Genomic DNA, 23,727 nt, shown 5'->3' with positions numbered 1-23,727 from the left:
TGTGGTTTGCATATATTCAGCTGGCCAAACAAGAAGAAATAAGGCACCACACCTAGCAGAAATGGGCAGACACACCACGACAGAGCCAAGGGCACCAATGCATACACCTCTTGAATCCAAAGTGCTGCTCCTGGAAACATTGGACTGATCCCTACTTGCAGCACACTAAGCAAGTCTCATTTTTCTCATAGCAGGGGGAGGGGCTCTCCTTTCCCAATATCTTTATGGCAGCTGAAACTGATGCCATCTTCTGGGGCATTCAGCACTGGGCCCAGTCTGGTTTAATATCTTCATTGATGGTCTGGATGAGGACATTGAGTCCTTCACCGGTACCTTTGCAGGTGACATCAAGTTGGGAGCAGGTGTGGATCTGTTAGAGGGCAGGAGGACTCTGCAGAGGGACCTGAACAGGCTGGACAGATGGGCACAGTCCAGTGCCAGGAGTTTTAACAAGGCTTAGTGCCAAGTTCTGTACTTTGGCCATGACAACCCCAAGCAGTGGTACAGGCTGGGGATGGGGACAGAGTGGCTGAGAGCAGCCAGGCAGAGAGGGACCAGGGGGTGCTGGTAGATAATAGCTGAACATGAGCCAGCAGTGTGCCCAGGTGGCCAAGATGGCAAACAGCACCCTGGCCTGGATCAGACACGGTGTGGCCAGCAGGACCAGGGAAGTCCTTCTGACCCTGTACCCAGCACTGGTCAGGCCACACCTTGAGTGCTGTGTCCAGCTCTGGGCCCTTCCTTTTAAGAAAGATGCTGAGGTGCTGGAAGGTGTCCAGAGAAGGGCAGCAAGGCTGGGCAGGGTCCTGGAGCACAGCCCTGTGAGGAGAGGCTGAGGGAGCTGGGGGTGTGCAGCCTGCAAAAGAGGAGGCTCAGGGCAGAGCTCATTGCTGCCTGCAGCTACCTGAAGGGAGGCTGTAGCCAGGTGGGGTTGGTCTCTTCTGCCAGGCAACCAGTGACAGAACAAGAGTCTCAAGCTGTGCCAGGGGAGGTCTAGGCTGAATGTTAAGAGGAAGTTGTTGGCAGAGAGAGTGCTTGGCATTGGAATGGGCTGCCCAGAGAGGTGGTGGACTCTCCATCCCTGGAGGTGTTTAAAAGGAGGCTGGATGAGGCACTTAGTGCCACGGGTTAGTGAATTAGAAGGGTTAAGTAATAGATTGGACTGGATTATCTTAGAGGTCTTTTCCAGTCTGGTTAATTCTGGGGTTCTATTCTGTGTTCCTTACCTGGTTATGCTGGGGGATGATGCATGGCATGATTTTTGAATCTAGCACCTTTAGCAGGATCCATTGCTTGGTTTAATTTAGTGCTCTGGGTATTGTTTTAATTTAGTGCTCTTGTTAGCACCCAGGAGGCTCATCATGCATTCCAGGAAGGGTAGAGAGCACAGTGCTTGTCAGCCATAGGGGCATTTGTGGCTCTTTTGGAAGGCTTGGTGCCCTGCACATTTGCTAGTTGTCAGTGCAGCTTTTCTGCATGAGTTGAAGATCCATAATGTGAATATCCCACTGGAGGGTTCAACTTCTTCCACTGGATTGACATGAGCTCTAGGGAGACTGAGCCTGGTGTTAGGTGTGCATCCCTTCTCCTGTCTGTGTCTCAGCCCTGGGTGCTGTGTGTAGGCAGCATTTGCTCTTTCGTTTCCAGCTGACTGACAGCTGTACTGCACACAGCCCTGTGTTTGCTGAAATGATTGTGTTCCTGTGCTGTCTTTTGTGGTAGCTTTTACACCCTCTTTGAGTGCACTGGTGGCTTTGAAGTCCTATGGATTATGCTGTCCCAGCCCAAAAGATACTGCCTGAAGCAGCATGTGTAAAATTTGCCTGAAAGGTTACTTCCTCCTCCTCCTCCTCTTCTCTAACATAGAAGGAGCTTGTCTGTGCCCAGAAGGCAATCATAAGGATGACCAAATCTGCTCACCGTGTGTGGGCTTCTCCCTCCTGCACTTTGAAGCAATCCCCCAGACAGAGCTGACAGCTGGGTGGCTCGCTCACAAATCTGAGCTTACTCACCTTCATGTCAGACATGCACAGCTGTGAGCACCACCATCTGGGCTGTATCCTCTGTATATAAGATTAGGCTGATTTCAGATGAGCTGTGGAAATGGCATAGCCATAGCATCATTCAGAAATCATCTGCTGGGGGAGGAGAGAAGCCACACTGTGCTCTCTGTATGTTGTAAGAAAATGTGCCCAGCCAGATCACCTTTTCCACTCTGGTCTGGAGCAAGAGGGGAGGTGTGAGTTAGCTTAGGGTGCACAAGACGTTTCCTGCCCACTGCTCTCTTGTGCCTGGGGAAGAAAGAAGCAGTCTGCTGGGGAAGGTGTCCCTACCTACTCTCTTGTGCCTCAATAGAGTAGAGAGAGGGGAAAGTTAAGCTGGTGTACCATCACCACAGCCATTCCTAGCACTGACTTGACTCTGTGTGTGCTTCTGATGTGAGCTAGCTCATAGGGCAGTTGGATTCTTGGGAGCAAAGCTGGAGGTGGGTAGGTTCAGCCTGGACGTGAGGAGGAAGTTGTTGAGCATGAGAGTGCTGGGAGCCTGGAATGGGTTGCCCAGGGAGGTGGTTGAGGTCCCATGCCTGGAGGTGTTTAAGGCCAGGCTGGCTGAGGCTGTGGGCTGCCTGATCTAGGGTAAGGTGTCCCTGCCCATGACAGGAGCAGGCTGGAACTGTCAGATCCTTGTGGTCCCTTCCAACCCTGACTGATTCTATGATTCTACTTTGACGCTCCCTTCTCAAAGCATCTCAAACACTTTGTATTCTGAGTCAGCTCTCCATTAATTGGTTTGGCTTGGTTAGTTTGGTTGTAGGATTCTATAATGGAGGCTCAAGCCCACCTTCCTGCTAGAGTAAGAGCAGTGTGCAGCTGTAGCTGCCAGACTCAGTGGATGCTGACCCTTGCTGCTGACAGCTTTATAACCGTGTGCGTCTGTAGCCCACACCAGCGCTCTCCGGCGTGTCGCATCTTAGCTACTGGTTCCAGGGTTGGGATTAAGGCTGCTTTCTTGTCAGCAGGGCTGACACATCTTCCTTACTCTGATGCAGGAGAAATCCTGCTTCCTTGTGGCTGTCCTTGTGCTAGGAAAGAGGGTTTGTTAGTCCCAGTGCAGCCCCTGCTACTATGACTCTCCCAAGCAGAGCTTTGGTCTCCCAGCCTAAATGTGGAGCATCCCTGCTAGCTGTGGGACAGAAGCTTCCTTCTGAAGATTTCTGACTGTATGCTGTAAGCTCTAGCACAGCTTGGACCAGTGGTAGCTGTGGAGACCACTGGAAAAAAAAGAAGTGTGTTTTGGGGATATGAGGCAATGGCCCAGTTGTGGGGTAGAATGACCATGGTGTATTTGATGCTCTGTATGTGATGTGCAGACCTGGCGCTTAGGACATGGTTTAGTGTTGACCCTTCAGTGCTGAGTCAAAGGTCAGACTGGATGAACTTAGAGCTCCCTTGCAACCAGACAAATTCTGTGATTATCTTGCTGCAGTGAGGGAGTGTAGAAGAGTGGAAAACATTTCCTCTTTGCTTCTGGAATGGCAGCTGAGGATATTGCAGTGGCAGTGGTGGGAGACTGCCTGCTACTCAGTAATGAACACACAGTCAGTAGTGAACACACACTCAGTAATGAACACGTTCACTACATCAAAAAAAAAAGAGAGAAGAAAAGTAATTTTGGGAAGGTCAGTAACAACAAAAGGCAGAAGATTATCCCTTCCACAGGACTTTTTCTGGGCAGGGAGCATAGGTCTCCTGTCACAGCTGGTTTGGGAAGAAGGCATTTGAAGGGTGGCCTCTCTGCCCATCGCTGCTTGCTCAGTCTTGAGGGCCTTGTGCTGCCAAAATGCAAGTTCATTGAAGTGGCTATGTGCAGCAACCAGACCTGCTTCCCTAGGGGTGATTTATAGTGTGTTTTCTAGACCACAGGCTGTGCTAGTTTGAAGCTAGCTGGAATATTTTGGTGAGAAGAATCAGATTATAGGCTGTGAAAAAGAAACAGTGGTGATGGCTGCTTCACTTCTAGGCTTGCTGAGATGTAGAAAAACAAGAACATAAATATAGATAACAGAGTTGCTTTCCCTCAGGCTCTGGCTGCCTCCCTTCTCTCCCTAACCTGCTATCTATCTAATCCATCTGCTTCCTAATCCCCCATGCCCATTCTCCAAACTCACCTTGAATGTAAGGCAAAGTCTGGGATAAGGTAGAGGAGGTGGAAGAGTGGTTGGGAGCCCTCCTGGGGACTCTGGTTTCTGGGAGGGCTGCTGTGTTTCTGTATTACCTTTAACTTGTCTATTTCTGTCTCTAGCTGTAGATACTGTAACTATCTGCTTGCATCTGTGCTAAGCTGTGAATAGAAAGCTTCAGTCTAATTTGCAGCTTGGCTGAGTCTAGTCTGGGTGATTTTCTTAAGTGTGCGTGGGGGTGGGTAACACCCAAACCATCACACAGACTTAGCTCAGCTTTAGATTGTATCTTGTGTAGGAAAATGTGATCAACCCATGAGATCCAGGGTCTTGACAGAGGTTTCCAGGTATTCCTAACGTGGCTCTTCAGAGAGAGTGATTGCAAGCTTAGCTTCCCCAGCAACACACTAACAGCCCAGCACATAAAAGTGCATTGCCTCTTATCACAAGGGCTTCCCACCTCACTCTGAGTTAGAGCTCAGGAGCTCAGTAATGAGTACTTGCAGGGCCCTTTCTAACCATGGTAAAGTACCTTATGAAATTGTGCTTGGTTTGGGAGTTTAATTTCTGTGTATACTATTTTTTTTCCTCTGTCCTCCAAGTGCAATCCTAAACTAGGAGTTGGATTCTTCAGCTCTCAGAAAGGTTTTTAGCTTTGAGCTGTGACACAGCAAAGGGCATAGGAAGGTGTAGTGAGAGTGGCAACCTTGGTGATGATGGCAAAGGACTACTGTGATAGTTGCCTAAATTGCTAAAGTCAGGGATTTAGGCACATTGTAAGTATGGTTTTACAGGTGGCTCTAGTCACAACATGTCATAGCTCAAGTTTCTAGTAGTATCTCCAGGTAAACTGTGGTATCTGTGGCAGCTCAGTGGCTTTTAAGTTTTAAATGAAGGAATCAAATTTTTTTTCTCAATGTGAAGTTCAGCTTGGCAAGAAGGATGCAAGATTGACTGTTCATGATGCCACTTCTCCAAACCAATTCAGGGAAAGCTGACTTGGAACACAAAGTGTTTGAAATGCTTTAAGAAGGGAACATTAAAGTAGAATCATAGAAATCAGTCAGGGTTGGAAGGGACCACAAGGAGCAGCCAATTCCAACCCCCCTGCCATGCCCAGGGACACCCTACCCCAGAGCAGGCTGCCCACAGCCTCAGCCAGCCTGGCCTCAAACACCTCCAGCCATGGGGCCTCAACCACCTCCCTGGGCAACCCATTCCAGCCTCTCACCACTCTCATGCTCAACAACTTCCTCCTCACATCCAGCCAGAATTTCCCCATCTCCAGCTTTGCTCTATTCCCCCCAGTCCTGTCACTCCCTGACAGCCTAAGAAGTCCCTCCCCAGCTTTTCATTAACTTGGGCTCAAGTGAAAAAGCACAAATTCAGTGGGCAAAGTCATAGAATCCTAGAACCAACTGGGTTGGAAGAGACCACCAAGCTCATCCACTCCAACCTAGCACCCAGCCCTGGACAATCAACCAGACCATGGCACTAAGTGCCCCAGCCAGGCTTGGCTTCAACACCTCCAGGCACAGTGACTCCACCACCTCTCTGGGCAGCCCATTCCAATGCCAATCACTCTCTCTGTCAACAGCTTCCTCCTAACATTCAGCCTGAACCTGCCCTGGTACAGCTTGAGACTGTGTCCCCTTGTTCTGTTGCTGCTTGCCTGGCAGAAGAGCCCAACCCCACCTGGCTACAGCCTCCCTTCAGGGAGCTGCAGACAGCAATGAGCTCTGTCCTGAGCCTCCTCTTCTGCAGGCTGCACACCCCCAGCTCCCTCAGCCTCTCCCCACAGAGCTGTGCTCCAGGCCCCTCACCAGCTTTGTACACTATTCATAACTTTGCAAATTATGCAGGCAACTAATTAAAATCCAAAAAAGTAATAAAACAACAGATGCAGACTGATGCTAGAAAGAATTGAGCCACACAAAGTATTGAAGGAGGTGTGAAAACAAATGTGAAAACGATTGCCTAAGGAAGCAGAGCAGTTCATGGATCTTACCATGCCCATGTAACAGCCACTCAGCATGGCTGCATGCAGAGCTGCTGACTGCTCTAAGGGGACAAGGTTCCAGACCAGGAAATGCTCTGCAGATTCATATTTGACAACAATATACACAAAACCAGTCAGAGAGAAAACACATGGAAGATGACATTGCAGCTAAATAGGCTAAACTATTTTCATGCCTTTATGGGTCTTGTTTTCTGGCTACTGGGCCCCATGTGTAATGCAAGAAGGCCTCAGTCCACAGATAGCAAGCTAATATTTGTAGCCTGAAAAAATATATATAGAAAAACCCAGAGAGCCAAATCTGTGTGGATTTACAGCCAAAAAAACCCCATCATTATTTCAGTGCCATTTTAGATTTCACAGCTTTGCTAGATGAAGTCAACAGTGGGGCTTGTTTCTGAGAGGCATTGTTCTGTTTTTTTTAGCAACCCTTTGGAAACTTCTTCTAATGCCAGGCACTACCCACGATGTGGCTGAGATGGTTTTACCATCCCATCCCATCCCCCACCATGGTAAGGGATCAATCCAGAGGGACCTGGACAGGCTGCAGAGGTGGGCACAAGCCAACCTCAGGAGGTTCAACAAGACCAAGTGCAAGGTCCTGCAGCTGGGTCGAGGCAATGCCAAGCACAAACCCAGGCTGGGCAGTGCCAGGCTGGAGGGCAGCCCTGAGGAGAGGGACTTGGGGGTGCTGCTGGAGGAGAAGCTCAACAGGAGCCAGCAGTGTGCACTTGCAGCCCAGAAAGCCAAGCAGAGCCCGGGCTACAGCAGGAGAAGTGTGGCCAGCAGGGCCAGGGAGGGGATTCTCCCCGTCTGCTGCACTCTGCTGAGACCCCACCTGGAGTACTGCAGCCAGTTCTGGAGCTCCTCTTACAAGAGGGCTGTGGAGATGCTGGAGCATGTCCAGAGAAGGGCCACGAGGATGCTCAGAGGTCTGCAGCAGCTCTGCTGTGAGCACAGACTGAAAGAGTTGGGGCTGTGCAGGCTGGAGCAGAGGAGGCTCCCAGGTGACCTTCTTGTGGCCTTCCAGCATCTGAAGGGAGCCTACAGAAAAGCTGGGGAGGGACTTTTTAGGCTGTTAGGGAGTGCCAGTACTGGGGAGAATGGAGCAAAGCTGGAGATGGGTAGGTTCAGAGTGGATGTGAGGAGGAAGTTGTTGAGCATGAGAGTGGTGAGAGGCTGGAATGGGTTGCCCAGGGAGGTGGTTGAGGCCCCATGGCTGGAGGTGTTTAAGGCCAGGCTGGCTGAGGCTGTGGGCAGCCTGCTCTAGGGTAGGGTGTCCCTGGGCATGGCAGGGGGGTTGGAACTGGCTGCTCCTTGTGGTCCCTTCCAACCCTGACTGATTCTGTGATTCTAAGTTATTCTTCAGCACATGGTCACTCTCTGGTTGTGCAATTTGAAATAAAAGTGGGCTGCAGGGCCTGTCAACTCCTCTCCTGCCTTTCCTACTGGAGGCTTTCTCCTGCAGAATTGAGCTTGCAATTCTGCAGACTTGAGCAGAGCATTTCTGTTCCCTTTTACATGTGGTCTTCATTAAAAAGGAAAGAAAAAAAAAAAAAAGGAAAGAAAATCAAAGTTTAGCAATGCTGAAGTTATTCTTTTATTACTTATTTCAAACTGGTGCAAAAAGTAAATATGTTTACTATGTCCCTTTCCATTCAGTGTATTTCCTTTCCTAAGCTCCATTTGTGTCCAACAAGACAGCCTCTTTCTCCAAGATTAACATTTCTTATGATTGTTCCTGACAGAGGATTTACTTTCAGAGGCCCTGCTAAGGATAACCAAAAAAGGGCATGGAGCAAGACAGTTTTGGCAGCTTGCACGAATTTTCAGAGCTTTTTAGGTCTTGGTTTTCTGATGAGTGGCTTCCTGAGCATGCCTAGGGAATGACAGGCATCCCTGCAGGCAGGCTGAACCCACCTTGGCTTGCGCACAGCCATTGGCTGCCCGTTAGAATAACTTGAGGACAATGCACAGCGCTGCCTGCCAATGGTAAACATAAGGGATGTGTGTTCGCTTAGCTTTGACTTTGGGGAGGGGCTAAGGAAAAGCTCTGCTTTTATTGAACAGGGCTGTGTGTGAGGCTGCTGCTGTGCCTTTCTTGCTCTGCTCCTGCCCGAGCAGCCGCTTAGTAATTGCCTTCCAGCTAGCTGAGAACTTTGCGGCCAGAGGTAAGGGCTTAAGGTCCGCGTTTGCTCGGGAGCGAGCTGGGCTGCCTGCGCTCGCCTTGCGGCGTGAGGTTAAGGCAGCATGCAGGAGCTAACGAGCTGTGGGAACGGCGTCAAAGGCTGGGATACTGGTTTTCCTCCCCTCTCTCTGTGCCCCCTCCTTCCCCCCCCTCTTCCAGCTGCTCATGGTGAGCTATGGGAGATACGTGCGCCATGGGGCTGGGGGGGTGCATGCCCACTCACCTCCTGGACCTAGCGAGGAGCTGCGGGGACAATGCTTTGGTGCTGCGCAGGATCTGTGCTGATCTCACTCTGAGAACCCGCATCAGGCTTGGTGGTGGAGTAAGAGCTGATCTCTTCCTTCTTTCTTTCTTTTCTTTCCTTCTTTCTTTCTTTTCTTTCCTTCTTTCTTTCTTTTCTTTCTTTCTTTTCTTTCTTCCTTTTCTTTCTTTCTTTCTTTCTTTCTTTCTTTCTTTCTTTCTTTCTTTCTTTCTTTCTTTCTTTCTTTCTTTCTTTCTTTCTTTCTTTCTTTCTTTCTTTCTTTCTTTCTTTCTTTCTTTCTTTCTTTCTTTCTTTCTTTCTTTCTTTCTTTCTTTCTTTCTTTCTTTCTTTCTTTCTTTCTTTCTTTCTTTCTTTCTTTCTTTCTTTCTTTCTTTCTTTCTTTCTTTCTTTCTTTCTTTCTTTCTTTCTTTCTTTCTTTCTTTCTTTCTTTCTCTCTCTCTCTCTCTCTCTCTCTTTCTCTCTTTTCTCTCTTTTCTCTCTTTTCTCTCTTTTCTCTCTTTTCTCTCTTTTCTCTCTTTTCTCTCTTTTCTCTCTTTTCTCTCTTTTCTCTCTTTTCTCTCTTTTCTCTCTTTTCTCTCTTTTCTCTCTTTTCTCTTTTCTCTCTTTTCTCTTTTCTCTCTTTTCTTTCTCTTTTCTTTCTCTTTTCTTTCTTTCTTTCCCTCCCTTCCTTTCCCTCCCTTCCTTTCCCTTCCTTTCCCTTCCTTTCCCTTCCTTTCCCTTCCTTTCCCTTCCTTTCCTTCCCTCCCTCCCTTCCTTCCTTCCTTCCTTCCTTCCTTCCTTCCTTCCTTCCTTCCTTCCTTCCTTCCTTCCTTCCTTCCTTCCTTCCTTCCTTCCTTCCTTCCTTCCTTCCTTCCTTCCTTCCTTCCTTCCTTCCTTCCTTCCTTCCTTCCTTCCTTCCTTCCTTCCTTCCTTCCTTCCTTCCTTCCTTCCTTCCTTCCTTCCTTCCTTCCTTCCTTCCTTCCTTCCTTCCTTCCTTCCTTCCTTCCTTCCTTCCTTCCTTCCTTCCTTCCTTCCTTCCTTCCTTCCTTCCTTCCTTCCTTCCTTCCTTCCTTCCTTCCTTCCTTCCTTCCTTCCTTCCTTCCTTCCTTCCTTCCTTCCTTCCTTCCTTCCTTCCTTCCTTCCTTCCTTCCTTCCTTCCTTCCTTCCTTCCTTCCTTCCTTCCTTCCTTCCTTCCTTCCTTCCTTCCTTCCTTCCTTCCTTCCTTCCTTCCTTCCTTCCTTCCCCGCTTTTTCTTTTCTCTTCGCTTTGCTCTTTTTCTTTTTCTCTCTTTGCTCTTCCCTTCCCTTCCCCTCCTTCCCCTCCTTTTAATAAGGGTTAAAAAGGAGTTGCAATGGAAAGGTTTCCAGTGTAGCAGAGGCTGAGGAGTTGCTTTTAGTTTAGCAACTGAATACCTGGGCGTTGGGAGCAGCCTGGCTCTAGAGGCAGTCTCCTGGTGTAACCGATACAGACGCGGCAAAGCTTCGGTTGATGTAACTGATCAGATGCTTGCTTAGCAGATGTCCACCATGGCAGCCTTGCATGCAGTATTGTTGGCAATAAATGCTATCCATTTTTGTCTTCAGCCTTCACCATGCACAGCAACATAGTGCTGGAATGTTTCTTGTGAAGTTGCATTTCCTGCTAAAAGGGGGGAGTGAAAAAATGCACTTGGGGGAAACTGGAGCTCTTAAAGGTCTGGATCTGTGTTTGTGTCAGAGTGGTGCTGGGGAGGGCTAGAGAGCAGGCTCTGCTTTCCAGCTCCTTTGACACATGCTCAGACGGTCTGGTAGCAGGATATTCTGCATAGCAGGGAATCTCTTGGAGAAGGAGCTGGGAAAAAGAAGGATGGGGTGAAGCTAGCTGCAAATGGATAATTGGGAGTGGCAAACATTCACCAAGCTAATAACCTCCGACCAGAGCTGCAGCAATAGAATTGCTTTTTCTCACGTGTTGTAAGTTGTTTGGAGGAATGGGCAAGAGAGCTGTTTTAAAACTCACTCTCTGTGGAGCATTTGTTTTCAGAGGTGTATTTTCAGAGTAGGGTGTGTTTGTGCAACTATGCTCGAGGAGGATTTTCTTGCTTAAAGGTGTACAGGAGAATAAACTCATGGAAATAACACATTCCCTCCTTGGCAGCAGCTCAAAGAAACTAAGGAAACAGAGTGTTTCTTTTGTGAGAACTGTGGATTTATTATCATAGAATCAGGCAGGGTTGGAGTGGACCACAAAGATCAGCTAATTCCAACCCCACTGCCATGGGCAGGGACACCCTACCCTAGATTAGGCTGCCCATAGCCCATTTGTCTACTTTAGGTACCAAACTCTGAATGCTTATTCCTGTATGATTTGCCACCAAAGAGCCTTGGAACTTTGCATCTATTCTTTCTCTGTCTTATTAAGAGTGGCAGTAGGTTTTGTGGGAGTGGATGCATCTACAAACCAAGTTCATGCCCTTTTCTCCTGCCACAGAGAGACAGGATGTGTTCCTAAAACTGCCTGTGCCAAAGATCAAGGAAATGGACTGCTCCAAAAGAAATTACAAATGGATTGATGCTTCAAGGAATTAAGTAGTCAATTTGCTTAAGTTACCTTCCAGTCTGAACTCTTCTCAACATAGCTGAAGAAAGCACTGCTCTGCCTTTCTTTGGCAGGCTTGCTGAAGGGCAGCTATTAAGATAATACCTGCACATGTCCATGTTAATATTTAACTCATAATGGCAGGGAGAATCAGTGTATAAAGATGCCTGTGAACAAGAGGGGGAAATGAAATAGCTTGAATTTTCTGAAAACTCCTCTTAGGTGCAGCATGCAATGAAAAGAGGATCAATGCCACAGCCTTCATTCACTGGATTAGTCTTGGTGATGTCAGTATCATCATTAGCGGATGCAGGATCCAATGCAGGGCGAGTCCTGTGTGCTCTGAATGTGCTTTGACAGCAAGTGATGCATGGCATCCTGGGCTGGCTCAGGAGCAGTGTGGCCAGCAGGACAAGGGAGGTTATTCTTGGCCTGTACTCAGCACTGCTCAGACCACACCTTGAGTGCTGTGTCCAGTTCTGGGCTCCTCAATTCAAGAGAGATGTTGAGGTGCTGCTGACAAAGTTGGTGAGGGGCTGCCCAGGGAGGTGGTGGAGTCGTCATCCCTGGAGGTGTTGAAGACAAGCCTGGCTGGGGCACTTAGTGCCATGGTCTGGTTGCTTGGCCAGGGCTGGGTGCTAGGTTGGACTGGCTGAGCTTGGAGCTCTCTTCCAACCTGCTTGATTCTATGTATCAGGAGAAGGATTTTTCTACAGCTGCTACTTCACACACAGCATCATTCTGACACAGAGCAGCTTAAGAAAGGGGGGGCTTCCACTGTGCTTTTTTCTTGTCTGACATACAATGCAATAGTGACATCCAGACCTAGGTGATTTGAAAGGAAAGAGTGTGTGTTTGTGTCTGTCTGATGTTAGAGGGAAAATCAAAGTGCATTAGATGGAAAGATCTCTTGTTCACCAAAGTCTCTCTTATGGGGCCATGCATAGCATGGGGGCATGTTGTAAAGCATCCATCCAGACCTGCATGGGGTTAGGCAAAGAGGAGACTCAGGGGTGACCTTATTGCTGTCTACAACTACCAGAAGGGAGGCTGTAGCCAGGTGTGGTTGGTCTCTTCTCCTAGGCAAGCAGCAACAGAACGAGGAGACACAGTCTCAAGTTGTGCCAGGGCAGGTCTAGGCTGGATGTTCTGAGTAAGTTGTTGGCAGAGAGAGTGATTGGCATTGGAATGGGCTGCCCAGGGAGGTGGTGGAGTCGCTGTGCCTGGAGGTATTGAAGGCAAGCCTGGCTGAGGCACTTAGTGCCATGGTCTGGTTGATTGGGCATGGCTGGGTGCTAGATTGGGCTGGCTGAGCTTGGAGGTCTCTTCCAACCTGCCTGATTCTATGATTCTGTGATACTGGTGGTGAGACCAGAAAGATAATAGCAAAGTTATGTTTGGTTTTTTTTTTCCCTTGGCTGCTTCCTGGAAAGTATCTTCTGTAATATGAAGAGAAAGGTGGGAAGAGGTCTATCAGGAAGTCCTCTTGGTTTCACCTTTACCTGCATGCATCTGGAGTGGTCCTGTCCATGAAGAAAGATGTCTTTATTTCAGAAAAGTGAGAGTCTGTAGGTCTTCTTTCCTGCCAGATGAACAGGATTTGAAAGCCCTGTTTAAAATACTCTGCTTGCCTGAGACCTAGTCTGTCAGCTGCCCAAGCAGGAATTTGTGTTAAAGATCAATGGAATTGTTAACCCCCATTTCCCTAGGGTGTGTCTTGGTGTATTTGATTGCTGAGTGTGACCAGAGGAACACAGAACCATATATGCATAAGAAAGAGAGAGCCAAGAGAGCAGCATTAGCCGTCCATCTGCAGTCTGGACTCTTCTGGGTATCAGAGAAAGCACCAAAAAAGGTAACAGGGCAGAATGAGAAGCACAATCCCATGAACCTTTCGTTGTCTTTGAGAGGAGCTTTATGGAGAGTATGCAGGATTGGGCTCCAGGTGTACAAAGCCTGAGGCAGCCAGGCCTGTGGCTGCAAAGAGTGGGAGTTTATCTTCAAAGCAAGTTTGAGTTCTCTAAAGTTCTCTTCTTAGTAACTATCCCCTGGCAGCTTGTAACAAGAGGGCTGCTTCCTTAGCAGAGCTCTCACCTTCAGAAATGTGAGTGTGCAGAGGCTGTTTTGCTGGGTTTATTGCTAGCTCTTGGGTGGGTTAAAGCCCCACAGCTTGGTGAGAATAGGTGCATCTGTAATGCAAAAAGGCACCTACTTATGTGCTGGAAATCACTCTTTTGGCACTGGTGTTTGCTGGGAAGCTGTAGCTGTTGCATGCCTCCAAATGGTTTGTTAAGGATTTGGCTAAGGCTGAAATTTGACTCAAAGGCATTTGAAGATCAGATTAGATCTGACCTTTCTGGATGAAACACTGAGGTCATAGGACAGTAGAACTATGCAATGATTCCTTTTTGCCTTTCCTGGTGCTTTTGTATAGTTCACCTATCCCAGCTGGGAAGGATGCTCAGGACACTGTAATTTGGGATCCCTCCCACCCCCCAGGGAGCTTGCTCCTGCTTTTCTTGAAACTGATTTGCTTAACCACCAAGATCAGGGCACGTAAACCAGTTGCTTAGCTCCCAGCTGGTATGTTAGCTGTGTGGTTTACGTCCTGTGGAAGAAAGTGATTCTTCTCACATGCTTTTTCCTTTGTAACTGTACTTAGTGATGATAGATGGTGTGAGGCCAAGCCTGGCTGCCAGGCAGATACCAGCAGTGTAATGTGTTCCTCAGCAGTGTCTTTTTCCCTACACATCACTAGCTGCCTTTGAGAGGAGTGCAGCCTTCTGGACTTTCTCACTTGCAAACCTCCTGCCTGCTGCCTTGTCTGGCAGCAGATGCTGTGCACCCAGCTAGAACAGTGCCCAGGCCTTTGGGCAGCCCTGCAAGGAGGGAAGCGGGCATGGAACTGGGGCAGCCACTGCTGGGCGTGGAGCTGGGGCAGCCACTGCTGATCATAGAATCATCCAGGTTGGAAGAGACCTCCAAGCTCAGCCAGTCCAACCTAGCACCCAGCCCTGTCCAATCAACCAGACCATGGCACTAAGTGTCCCAGACAGGCTTTGCTTCAACACCTCCAGTGATGGTGACTCCAGCACCTCCCTGGGCAGCCCATTCCAATGCCAATCACCCTCTCTGGCAAGAACTTCCTCCTATTATCAAGCCTAGACCTCCCCTGGCTACAACTTGAGATGTTGCCTCTTCCCCCCCTCCCTGTTCCTTGATTCTGCCCCTTGAGAGGGGAAACTCTGTCCAAGAAGCATCAGGGCACCTCCTGATCAAAAGATCCTGCCTGTAGCACTGTTTATGTGACTTTGGGTTGAAGCCAGGGAGAAGTGCTTGTGGGTGTTGTCCTACTGGCTTGTAGCAGGCAGAGGAGCAAATAACTGAGGAATCAGGGGAAGAGGGAAAGGAAAAAGGCAAGTGTATCTTAAGCCCCTGGAGCCATTTCTTCCTGTAGCCATAAACCTGGGCCGGGTCACTCAGTGGCTGTGTGTCTGTCTCTGTATCTTCTAATGAAGGATAATCTCTGCCTTTTTGTACTTAGCCCATGGGGCTGCTGGGGCTTCATTCATTAAGGTCTATGAAGAAGTTGTAATGCCCAAGAGCCTGGTTTAAGCACTGGCTAAAAACCTCCTTTTTGGCTGATTTCAAGAGTGTGCACTTTTTGTGTTAGTTCAAATATGTTCTGCTACAGATTGTGGGCATAAAACAACCCAAGGAAGGGGCCTGGGGGTTGTAAGAGACAAACAACTCAATATGAGCAAGCAGTGTGCCCAGGTGGCAAGGAAAACCAATGGCATCCTGGCTTGGATTAGAAATGCTGTGTCCAGCAGGGATAGGGAGGTGATTATCCCTTTGGACTTGGCTCTGGTGAGGCCACACTTTGAGTACTGTGTTCAGTTTTGGGCACCTCATTACAAGAAGGTTGTGGAGGTGCTGGAGAGAGTGTAGAGGAGGGCAACAAAGCTGGGGAAGGGCCTGGAGAATCAATCTTATGAAGAGTGACTGAAGGAGCTGGGGATGGGAAGTTTGAAGAAGAGGGGGTTGAGAGGAAACCTCGTGGTCTGAAAGGACATTGTGAAGAGGTTGATGCTGGTCCCTTCTCACAGGTAAATGGTGAAGAACTGTTCACTATAGTGAAGAACTGAAGTGGGAATGGCCTCAAGCTGTGACTGTAGAGGTTTGGACTGGACATTAGAAAGAGTTTTTCTGAGCAAGAGTGGTCAGGCATTGGACTGGGCTACTGAGAGAGGTGATGGAGTCGCCAGCCCTGGGTGTGTTTAGAAGTCATTTGGATGTGGTGCTTGGGGATATGGTTTATAGAGTAGGGAGAACAGTTGGGCTTGGATTTGTACCTGTGTGACCTGTGCTAGGTTGTATAGTTCTGCTCTGTCAGGGGCACTGGAGGCAAAAGATTTCCAGGGGTCCTTTCCAACCCCTAACATCCTGCGATCCAGTGTCATGATCCAGGGGGTCCTTTCCAGCTGGAATGTCTCTGTGGTGACAACTTGACAAGGCTCTGAAGCCCAGCACACGAGGTGCTGGGAGGGCCAGGCTCGGTGCTGACACTGCGCTGGCAGGGCTGGAGGGCATTTATGGAGCGTTTGACACTTGAACTGCGCTGGCCCCCCAGTTTAGGAGGGACATTGAGATGCTTGAGCGTGTCCAGAGAAGGGTGACGAGGCTGGGGAGAGGTCTCGAGCACAGCCCTACGAGGAGAGGCTGAGGGAGCTGGGATTGGTTAGCCTGGAGAAGAGGAGGCTCAGGGGTGACCTTATTGCTGTCTACAACTACCTGAGGGGTGGTTGTGGCCAGGAGGAGGTTGCTCTCTTCTCTCAGGTGGCCAGCACCAGAACGAGAGGACACAGCCTCAGGCTGTGCCAGGGGAGATTTAGGCTGGAGGTGAGGAGAAAGTTCTTCACTGAGAGAGTCATTGGACACTGGAATGGGCTGCCCGGGGAGGTGGTGGAGTCGCCGTCCCTGGAGCTGTTCAAGGCAAGGTTGGATGTGGCACTTGGTGCCATGGTCTAGCCTTGAGCTCTGTGGTAAAGGGTTGGACTTGATGATCTGTGAAGTCTCTTCCAACCTTGGTGATACTGTGATACTGTGGCTGCATCCGAGGCAGAGCCTTGTGAGGTTGTCACTGCGTGGACCAAAGAGGCAGGAGGGCAGCTTTCTGCTTGCAGTCCCACCACAGCACCATGAGCTTGATAGGGAAACTGCTAAGCAAGCTGCTGAACCCTATCTGCTCATCCAGTTTTATGTCGATCAGAGCAGCTGAGATTGGAACTCCTGGGGCCAGGCCAGGCTGCAGTGGGGAAGGATTTCTGGCTATGGAAACAACATTTCATGTTTCCACACCCTCTTGTGTACAGAATACAAATAAAGAGCATTTCCCTTGAGCTTTGCTGTGGAGGGTGTGAAGTAAAGTGGAACCCACCCCTTGGCACATTTTCTGCTTTATGTCCTTAAATGGCAAAGAAGGAAAAAAAAAATCAACAAAAGTTTGGAGTTTAGAATCATAGGATCATAGGATCAACCAGTTTGGAAGAGACCTCCAAGCTCAGCTCTGCTCATCTGCTGGGCTCTAGCAGCACAAAACTATCTTGCACCAAAATTGCAGAGTATCACAGAATCGAGCAGGTTGGAAGACACCTCCAAGCTCATCCAGCCCAACCTAGCACCCAGCCCTGCCCAGTCAACCAGAGCATGGCACTAAGTGCCCCAGCCAGGTTTGGCTTCAACACCTCCAGGGATGGCAATTCCACCACCTCCCTGGGCAGCCCATTCCAATGCCAATCACTCTCTCTGACAACAACTTCCTCCTCACATCCAGCCTAGACCTGCCCTGCCACAACTTCACACTGTGTCCCCTTCTTCTGGTGCTGCTTGCCTGGCAGCAGAGCCCAACCCCACCTGGCTACAGCCTCCCCTCAGGGAGTTGTAGACAGCAATGAGCTCTGCCCTGAGCCTCCTCTTCTGCAGGCTGCACACCCCCAGCTCCCTCAGCCTCTCCTCACAGGGCTTGTGTTAGCTCATAGAAACGTCAGGACTAGATCTGTGGAGATAAAGTTTTGCTGTAAGGGCTCTGGGTTTGGATCTGTTCAGAGGAGTAACTGTGTAGACCAGTAAATGAAAAGCAGCTCCTGCTGAATGCAGGCAGGATTTCCTTGCACACAGCTGTGTGTGCAGTCTGTGTGCATGCACATCGCCCTCCACCTGCAGAGACCTTCCAACTCCTTCCTTTGGCTGAGACCTGAGGGGCACGGACGTTTCTGCTGCTGTGCGAACTTTCCCAAGTTAAATGATTTGGGTTGAGTCATAGAATGGCTAAGGGAGCCTGAACCTCTGACAGCTCTGTAAGCAAAGGGCCTGAGATCCGTTGGCAGCTTGTTTTACGTCCTGCTCCGAAGCAGCTGGCTCCTGCTAGGGAAGAGCTGGGCGGGGAGGGAAGAGCCCTTGGCCGGGCGAGTGCGGGAGCAGCGATTCCTGTGCTCCTTCAGAAGGCGAGCTCGGGTCCTGCAGGCTCCTGCCAGCTGAATTCCAGGCATCTTCAAAGGCAGCTGTGCCCGAGCCGAGGAGGCTGCGATCGGGCCCTTGTTTGTTTCTCCTTTGCAAGGCTTTGATGTCCCTCCTGTCTTTCTGGCTGCCGCGGGGACTTGCGCTGCCCTCTTCCACTTCATTCTTCTCTCCGGCAGTCACTCTCGAACGCCAGAACCATTCTCCTCCCTTCCTCTGGCTGCCTTTTCCCTTAATTATTCTTTTTAACAGTTTCTTTTAATTGCTTTTAAATTTCTTATTAAAAAGTTCTTTTCTTCTTAAAAAAACCTCTTGGTTTCATTTCGCTTTAAAATTTCTTCTTATTTGCTTTGGGATTTCTTGTTGGATTGCTTTTTTTTTTTTTTTTTACATTTCTTGTTTGCTTTTTTTTTTAGTTTCTGTTTTTTAGCTTCTTTTTAATTTTTTTTTCCATTTATCTTTTTCTTTATTTTTTAATTTCTTTTTTGCCTTTTGTTTCATTTCTTTTTTTTCATTTCTTTGTTCATTTCTTTTTTCATTTCTTTGTTCATTTATTTTTTAATTTCGTTTTCATTTCTCTTTTCGTTTTTCATTTCTTTCCATTTCTCTTTCCTTTTCTCTTTCCATTTTCTCTTTCCATTTTCTCTTTCCATTTCTCATTCCATTTTCTCTTTCCATTTTCTCTTTCCATTACTCTTTCCATTTCTCTTTCCATTTTCTCTTTCCATTTTCTCTTTCCATTTCTCTTTCCATTTTCTCTTTCCATTTTCTCTTTCCATTTTCTCTTTCCATTTTCTCTTCCATTTTCTCTTTCCATTTTCTCTTTCCATTTTCTCTTTCCATTTTCTCTTTCCATTTTCTCTTTCCATTTTCTTCTTTCCATTTTCTCTTTCCATTTTCTCTTTCCATTTTCTCTTTCCATTTTCTCTTTCCATTTTCTCTTTCCATTTTCTCTTTCCATTTTCTCTTTCCATTTTCCTTTTAATTTTCTCCTTCCATTCCCTCTTTCCATTTCTCTTTCCTTTTCTCCTTCCATTTTCTCTTTCCACTTTCTCTTTCCACTTTCTCTTTCCACTTTCTCTTTCCACTTTCTCTTTCCACTTTCTCTTTCCACTTTCTCTTTCCAATTTCTCTTTCCACTTTCTCTTTCCACTTTCTCTTTCCACTTTCTCTTTCCACTTTCTCTTTCCACTTTCTCTTTCCACTTTCTCTTTCCACTTTCTCTTTCCACTTTCTCTTTCCACTTTCTCTTTCCACTTTCTCTTTCCACTTTCTCTTTCCACTTTCTCTTTCCACTTTCTCTTTCCACTTTCTCTTTCCACTTTCTCTTTCCACTTTCTCTTTCCACTTTCTCTTTCCACTTTCTCTTTCCACTTTCTCTTTCCACTTTCTCTTTCCACTTCCTCTTTCCACTTCCTCTTTCCATTTCCTCTTTCCATTTTTATTTTTCATTTTTTCATTTATTTTCTTTTTTATTTCTTTTTAATTTTTTTTCTTTTTTATTTATTTTTTCATTTCCTTTTTTTCATTTATTTCATTATTTTTTCATTTCTCTTCATGTCTTTTTAAAAAAATTCTTATTTATTTACTTTTTAATTTATTTTTTTATATTTCATGTTTGTTTCTTCTTTTTAGTTTCTGTCTTTTTTAGCTTCTGTCTTTTTAGTTTCTCTTTAATTCTTTAATTTCTTTTCATTTCCTTTTTTCATTTTTTACATTTTCTGGTTTGTTTCTTACTAATTTCTTGTTTGTTTCTTTTTAGTTTATTTTATTTTTTTCTTATATATTTTTTAATTTTCTATTTGTATTTCTTCTTATTTCTTGTTTCTATTTTAGGCTTTTTTTAGTTTCTTTTTCATTTATTATATTCTTGTTTTTAATTTATTTTTCAATTTCTTATTAATTACTTGATTATTTCTTTTTTATTTGCCTTTTTAGCTTCTTTTTAAGTTTCTTTTTTAATGTCTTATATTATTTTTTAAACTTTTCTTTTAAAATTTCTTATTATTTTCTTGTTTATTTTTTAGGTTTCTTTATTTTAGTTTCTTTTTTAATTGCTTATATTCTTGTTTAAAATTTCTTTTTTAACTTCTTATTAATTGCTTATTTCTTTTTTTAGTTGCCTTTTTATCTTCTTTTTTATTTTCTTTTTTTAATGTCTTATATTATTTCTTAAATGTATTTTTTTTATTTCTTAGTAATTTCTCCAGGTTTTTTGTAGTTTCTTTTTTAGCTTCAGTTCCTTTTTTAATTGCTTATATTCTCCTTAAAATTCTCCTAAAAAATTCTCCTAAAAATTCTCCTAAAAATTCTCCTTAATTTATTGTTGATTTTTAATCTTCTTTTTTTAGTTTCTTTTCAAATTTCTTTTTTAAGTTTTAATATTATTTTTTAAAATTCCTTTTTAATTTCTTACTAATTTCTTGTTTATTTCTTTTTAATTCACTTTTTAGTTCGTTTAGTTTCCTTTTTAAATATTCTTTTTTACATTTCTTTTTAAATATCTTTTTTATTTTCTTATTAATTTCTTGTTTATTTTTAAATTTTTAGTTTCTTTTTCTTTTTTAATATTATTTTTTAAATGCCTTTTTAATTTCTTTAAAATTTCTTATTAAATTCTTGTTTGTTTTTTTAATTTCATTTTTTGTTTCATTTCAGTTTCTTTTTGAATTTCTTATTTTTAAATGTCTTTTTAAATTTCTTTTTTAATTATTAATTTATTGTTTATTTCTTATAGGTTTCTTCTTTAAGTCTCTTTTAAAATTTCTGTTTTAGTTTCTTTTTAAAATTTCTGTTTTAGTTTCTTTTTAAAATTTCTGATTTAGTTTCTTTTTAAAATTTCTGGTTTAGTTTCTTTTTAAAATTTTCTTTTTAGTTTCTTTTTAAAATTTCTGATTTGGTTTTCTTTTTAAACTTCTGTTTTAGTTTCTTTTTAAAATTTCTGTTTTAGTTTCTTTTTAAAATTTCTGTTTTAGTTTCTTTTTAAAATTTCTGATTTAGTTTCTTTTTCTTAAAATTTCTGGTTTAGTTTCTTTTTTAAATTTTCTTTTTTAGTTTCTTTTTAAATTTCTGGTTTAGTTTCTTTTTAAAATTTCTGGTTTAGTTTCTTTTAAAATTTCTTTTTCAGGTTTTTTTTTCAATTTTCTTTTCTATTTATTTTTAAAAAGTTTTAAAAATTCATTTCTTTACCTATGTATTTAAAATTTCTTTCTCTGACACAAAGCCAGGATACTTTTGAATTCCTCTCTGCTTCAGAGGACCTCCGTAGTGCTTTCTAATACAAGCTATACAATTTGTGCTCTGTCTTCTGGGATCAGCTACAGCTATGGACTTTCTGTGTGTGTCTCCTAATGACCCAGCAGTAACCTACTTTTTCAGTAGCACTTTGAGCTAGGGCAGAATTTGGCTTTTCTTCACCCTTCTTGTAGGTTTGGAAACCCTTTGAGCTAGGGCAGAATTTGCTTTCCTTCACCCTTCTTGTTAGGTTTGGAAACCCTTTGAGCTAGGGCAGAATTTGGCTTTTCTTCACTCTTCTTGTAGGTTTGGAAACCCTTTGAGCTAGGGGAGAATTTGGCTTTTTCTTTACCCTTCTTGTAGGTTGGTTTCTAGAGCTTGGCTAACAATGTTTGGAAACAGGAACAGGTTAGGTTAGCCCTAAGGTCCAGTAAGGACCTTAGAGCAACTCTCATTTATCTGCTTAATCTGCTACTGCTGCAGGACCTCTACTCAACACACTTCATAGGAGGCTGTGGAGTGCTGCAGCCTCTGGTCCTTTTCAGACAGGAGAGAGTTTGCTGCTTTGTGTGGTGTTGGGAACAGCTTAGATCCTTACACAGAGCCACACCCCTGCAATGGGAATGAGGAGTTTCATTCGGATGTCTGATAATCCACAGCTGTTGCTTTGCCACTTCAAACAAAATTGTGGATTATAAAGACTGGAGTGCTGCATTTTTATTGCTGTAAATAGGAGTAAGAGTGTTTAGGCAATCCAGATGATACTGAGCCAAACATTTCCGGTGGCTGATGTATTTTGCACTGGACAAAAGCAGCCTAGTTGAGAATTTCCCACTCTAACTTACAACACCAATTCTCTGGTTTCTGCTGCATAGGTGAAAAGAAGGGAGAGCTTTTTACCTGGGCATCAGCTGCCTCAATCCAGTCTTGTTTTCAGCAGCTCTACAGTGGTGCAAACCTATTGTTAGTTCTGAAATATATCTATACATCTATGTATATATGGGTCTAGTTGATTGGATAGGCTGGGTGATGGGTTGGACTTGGATGAGCTTGGAGGTCTCTTCCAACCTGCTTGATTCTATGATTAATCTATTTTATTTTTTTACATATATGTAGGGTCTGATCTCAGTTATCTTAGGGCAAATCTGTTCCTTGAGTTACTCAAAGTTCACAGTGTGCTGCTTGCCGTCAGAAGCTGGCCCTTTTGCTTTGGCTTTCTACACATCTCCTAAAGGACAACAGCAGCAGGAAACTAGGTTAAAATCCCAGTAATGAGCATTCACTGGGAAATGATGTTTCATACAAGAGAGGGCACTATGAGCCCAGAAAGCCAGTAAAATTCCACTACTCATTTGCTCCCTGGTGCTTAAAAGGTGCTGCCATATTTGAGCAAGGTCTGAATTTCATTCACTGCAGCACCAAGAGTAAGTGGCATCCACTGGACACAGTAAGCAATCAAGCAGTAGTGACTTCTGACAGTATAAAGGTGAAGAAGCAGTTTTTGCTTGCAGTTTTTTCAGTTCTCTTCACTGAATGGTATTAAAAGCTCTGTAACTATCTATTTTTTCCTTTTGTTCCTTTATTTAGATCCCTGTAAACTGCAGGTTGGTTTGCCACTTAACCCTCCCCCCATAGAACCAGACACACCAATGTATTGCCTGTCCTTATAGAATCAACCAGGTTGGAAGAGACTTCCAAGCTCATCTGGTCCAGCCTAGCACCCAGCCCTAGCCAGTCAACCAGACCCTGCCACTAAGTGCCCCAGCCAGACTTTGCTTGAACATCTCCAGGGATGGCAACTCCACCTCCCTGGGCAGCCCATTCCAATGCCAATCACTCTCTCTGACAACAACTTCCTCAGAACATCCAGCCTAGACCTCCCCTGGCACAGCTTCACACTGTTCCCCCTTGTTCTATTGCTGCTTGCCTGGCAGAAGAGACCAACCCCACCTGGCTACAACCTCCCTTCACATAGTTGTAGACAGCTATCACACAAATGTGATGGGGCCCTGAGCAACCTGATCTAGTTGGAGATGCCCCTGCTGACTGCAGGGAGGTTGGACTACATGATCTTCAAAGGTCTCTTCCAACTGGATCCATTCTGTGATCACTCTTTCTTGTTATGCCTTAAAGTTTCAGTCCATTGTCCAATAAAGGACTTCCATGGTCAGTAAAAATGTTTATTGCTTTACCTGTCAAAGAAAAAGCTTTGCCATTCTGGAATCATCTACTCTAACATCTTCCATTTTCTGTCAAGGACTTCTATGGTCAGTAAAGATGTTTATTGCTTCATGTGTCAAACAAAAAGCTTTGCCATTCTGGAGTCATCTACTCTAAAAACTTCCATTGTCTTCCAAGGACTTCCGTGGTCAGTGAAGATGTTCATTGCTTCACTTGCCAAACAAAAAGCTTTGCCATTCTGGAGTCATCTACTCTAACAACTTGCATTGCCTTGCATTGCCTTGCATTGCCTTGCATTGCCTTGCATTGCCTTGCATTGCCTTGCATTGCCTTGCATTGCCTTGCATTGCCTTGCATTGCCTTGCATTGCCTTCCATTGCCTTCCATTGCCTTCCATTGCCTTCCATTGCCTTCCATTGCCTTCCATTGCCTTCCATTGCCTTCCATGGTCAGTGAAGATGTTCATTGCTTCACCTGTCAAACAAAAAGCTTTGCCATTCTGGAGTCATCTACTCTAAAAACTTCCATTGTCTTCCATTTTCTTTCAAGGACTTCTATGGTCAGTAAAGATGTTTATTGCTTCTTCTAGC

At 45.3% G+C, this 23,727-nt stretch overlaps 1 protein-coding gene across 11 annotated transcripts in view; it reads left to right on the top strand.

The window, feature by feature from the left end:
- Nucleotides 1–23,727, top strand: part of CALD1 (caldesmon 1) — a 237,835-nt gene that overhangs the window by 54,827 nt on the left and 159,281 nt on the right. Inside the window, exon 1 of one of the 11 annotated variants that reach the window (XM_064155627.1) lies at nucleotides 8,264–8,368. The exons of the other annotated variants lie outside the window; for them this stretch is intronic. The gene's annotated coding sequence lies outside the window, so the exon portion shown is untranslated. Of the gene's footprint in view, nucleotides 1–8,263; nucleotides 8,369–23,727 lie in introns of those variants that run through there. 11 annotated transcript variants of the gene reach the window in all.

Source organism: Pogoniulus pusillus, chromosome 15, assembly GCF_015220805.1.
Source record: "Pogoniulus pusillus isolate bPogPus1 chromosome 15, bPogPus1.pri, whole genome shotgun sequence".
Classification (NCBI taxonomy): domain Eukaryota; kingdom Metazoa; phylum Chordata; class Aves; order Piciformes; family Lybiidae; genus Pogoniulus; species Pogoniulus pusillus.
Note: the sequence above shows the minus strand (reverse complement) of the source record. Positions and strands in the feature narration are given on the sequence as shown.